This window comes from Vulpes vulpes, chromosome 1, assembly GCF_048418805.1.
Source record: "Vulpes vulpes isolate BD-2025 chromosome 1, VulVul3, whole genome shotgun sequence".
In the NCBI taxonomy this organism is placed as follows: Eukaryota; Metazoa; Chordata; class Mammalia; order Carnivora; family Canidae; genus Vulpes; species Vulpes vulpes.
In genome coordinates, this window is record NC_132780.1 from 29,740,517 (window position 1) to 29,744,039 (window position 3,523).

The window sequence follows — 3,523 nt, forward strand, 5'->3', positions numbered from 1 at the left end:
ACTTAAGATTTGAAAATCAAGAAGAGGGGTAGAAGAACATGGCTTTGAAAATTAGGGCTTCTTCCCGATGTCCGTTCCCTCCCCATCCCCAAAATACTTCACCCAAAGTTTTGGACACACATCCATTACTTTGGGAAACACTATTATTTTTTCCTTTAATTAAAGCAGATAAAGAGAACCTGCTTTAAGCAGAATGAGCTGGTGTCATGGGCCATCCCGATGAAGCCTGTCACTGCCTAGCCACAGGGAAATACGTCAGCGCCAAGTGCCATGGCTAGGAGAAGACACCCCCTTAGTTGAAGGCTAAGGAGAACAGTACCTCCACCCAGTACCCTACTTTCCAGAGTCCCACTGTTACTTTGGTACACTTTCCATAAGCAGAATGTGCTGTGGGAAATGCAACGTGGCAGTACCATCCACAAATAATAGATTACATACTCGCTCAAATTTCTAAACCCCAGCCCACACCTACTTTTGCCCCAGATACTTACAATGGCTTTCCAGCAAAATATTTTAGGCACTTCATAGTTTGTGACAAAACTTACCTGAGTCATGGTAATTACCAACCGTAGGTTAAATCACTGTAATGCCTGCAACCAATGGCAAGAATAAACTTTTATTTTAAAACATGTAAGTTGTGTCTTCTCGTTGACAAAAGAAATAGCTTTCTTGCAACTCAAGATCTGATTTTGAAAGCTACTAGTTTAAAAGTCTTAAAACATAGTAAAAGCCAATATGCTTTATAGAGTGCATACCCCACACTACCTAAGTTTTGTTGTTTTTTTTGTTTTGTTTTGTTTTTGTAAACAAATGCTCATGTGTAAAGTAAAGTTAAACTGTTATGCCAAATTGCACTTGGGAAGGATTTTACCAAAGTAAATCAATTTGGTGAGGTTTCATAGTTTGCCAAGGGACTCTTTTAAGTGTTTGAAGAGGATCATGTGGGTTTAAGAAACCAAGTGAAAGATGCAATAATTTTTTTTATCCTTTTTTCATACTCAGAGAAAACTTCAAGTCTAATTCTTCAAGGCTTATGAGAATGGCTTCGACTTCATCATTAGATGCCAAGCAATTCATAATCAACTTTTACTCATTTTTGTAACTGCCTTCCATCACCTTAAGTAGTAAATAAGCAAATACGTATTCCGTGAATCCGCTTCTCAGAAACCTGTGAAATGGTACACAATTATCTATTAGATGGGAAATGGATGCAAAAGATTTTGGAATTTTTAAAATGCATATGATACAGTGGCAAAACTGAAATGAACAGCCTGACCTTAAACCTGACAAATATGTCTCTGTCCCACATCAATTTAGGAACTGAAATACATGACTGATCTTGAGAATAGTAAGTTGACATCTTTTTATTTTTCCCTGAAAATACCCCAAGGTTAACTTCAGGTCACTTTGACTAAACCCACCATCAATTTTTTTCATACTGTAAAAAAAAAAAAAAATCCACTCCCTAACTAGACAGGAGTCTGGTCTGCATGTTAATTAACTTTTAAAAGGGGAACAGGAATGTTAATCTAAAACAACACCCAATTTTCCTAAAGAGAAGTTATAGGACATCATGAGCTTATTATGCAAACTTGAAGAGTCCACTAATGGTGTAACTGGATGAGAATGTTACCCATCTATCTTCTAGAGACTAATTTTAAATCACTATTATCTCTACTACCATGGATAAAATGACACCAAGTTATAGGCAATAAAGAAGGGACAGTGCCTTAATTTTTTAAAAAATCTTTTTTCTTTTTTATCAAATGAAATAATCGCTGATGGACACTTTGATGTTAAAGATGCTTCATTCATCTTCTGGACAGCCCAGCAAAATTCAATGTGAAACATGAGTCATTCCTTTGCTTAGTAGACTTATTATTTCTTAAAACAGAAAAGAGGATATTTTTCTTAAAAGGGGTTAGTTCTTAGCAGTAAATAAAAAAAGGGTGTCAATTTACTGTTCTTAGCACTAAAGTACTGCTAAATATGTCAGTTATAATCTTTAAGTGCAAACCATGGTATTAGGGGCTCCTAGAGTAAATCCAATCTCATGTACATACAAAACACAGAACCCTTCCCTTCAAAAGTAAAAATATATATAGCCACATCTTAAATAGCTCTTGGTAATTCCTGTTTCAGAGAACACAGCCAAAAAACTGTTCAGGAGTAGTTTTACTCTGTTGGTCCTTTCTTTCTTCCCAATACTTAGTCATTTTACCTTTAACTTAAAAAAGGCAATGAAATTCAAAAAACAATTTGGGCGCTTCCAGGCAGATCCTGGGGAAAGGTGAAGTTGAGAAATGGAAAGTAAAGGCTCAAGTAACACATATCTGTGAAATCAAGCGTTTCACTCCTGTGTCCGATCTCTATTTGACAGGAGGGGAAAACAAGAGCTTGCTCCAGAACAGAAAAAAAAAAAAACTTCTATAACTAGGCTATTGGTTAAAAAATTACAGGCTGATGAATACTACCATATAAATTAGTCAAATATTTTATTATAGAGTATTTACTTATATCAAAAGCACAAAAAGTTTTATTCTGAAAACCAGGAAGATTGTGATGTTACAGAATTATGATTCAGTAATTCCGGTCCATTTCTATGGGTACCACGTGCCTTATCACCTCAGTTAAAACAAGGTGCAAATGAGGCCACGGTCACAGGTTTGATCACTGTATGGGTCCCTTAGCATTATTTGGTTTCTCAAATTGAGACATGTATTCCCAATCCCAGTCAGCCATCTTCCAAACATGTGCTACTGCTCTCAATGGGACTGAGCCAGAGACTACACCGGATACACACCAAAGCCCATGTTCCCCTAAGTCAGAAGACAAATCCTCAATAATAAGGATAGCACGGTCATCTAATTCCAAATGAATAATGAAATACCCTGGCACATTTGAAATGAATTATATAAGAAGTAGTAAAGCTCAGAAGCATCCTATGATAACTGACCTAAGGACAGAAATGACAAATGTAGTAAAAGCCATCATTACCGACAAGGATCACCAAATTCTTAGAAATAAGGAGTTGGCAGCTTGAGGCAATTGGGTCTTCAAGATTTCTCCTGCCTTTAAAAAAGTCCTTGGGCTACATCAGAATGAAACCACCATGATTTTAAAAATTAGATTATTCTTCCCGTTTGTTCTTACAGGCCATTAGTATTCTTTTAAAACTTGCTCCCTGAGAGATCCCAGACTATGTCAAGTAAAGAAATTAAGAGTGAGTTCAAACTTGATCTCACTAAAAAAAAAAAAAAAAAAAAAAAAAAAAAAAATTGTAAAAATTGTATTAGCTTTATCAGTTTTTATATTACTATAACCCTTCATATTAAAAAGTCAACAGGGTAAAATTGACTTCTAAATAATACAGTTTTGAGAATACATAGGGGATAAAGTCAGTCTACATAAAAATGATACTATAATCAAGGATTTAACTGATGGTGTCGAAAATACAAATGTAATATTATTTTAAAGGGAAAGACTTTGTTTTAATTTTCACCACCCAGCTTATTTAGTAAAG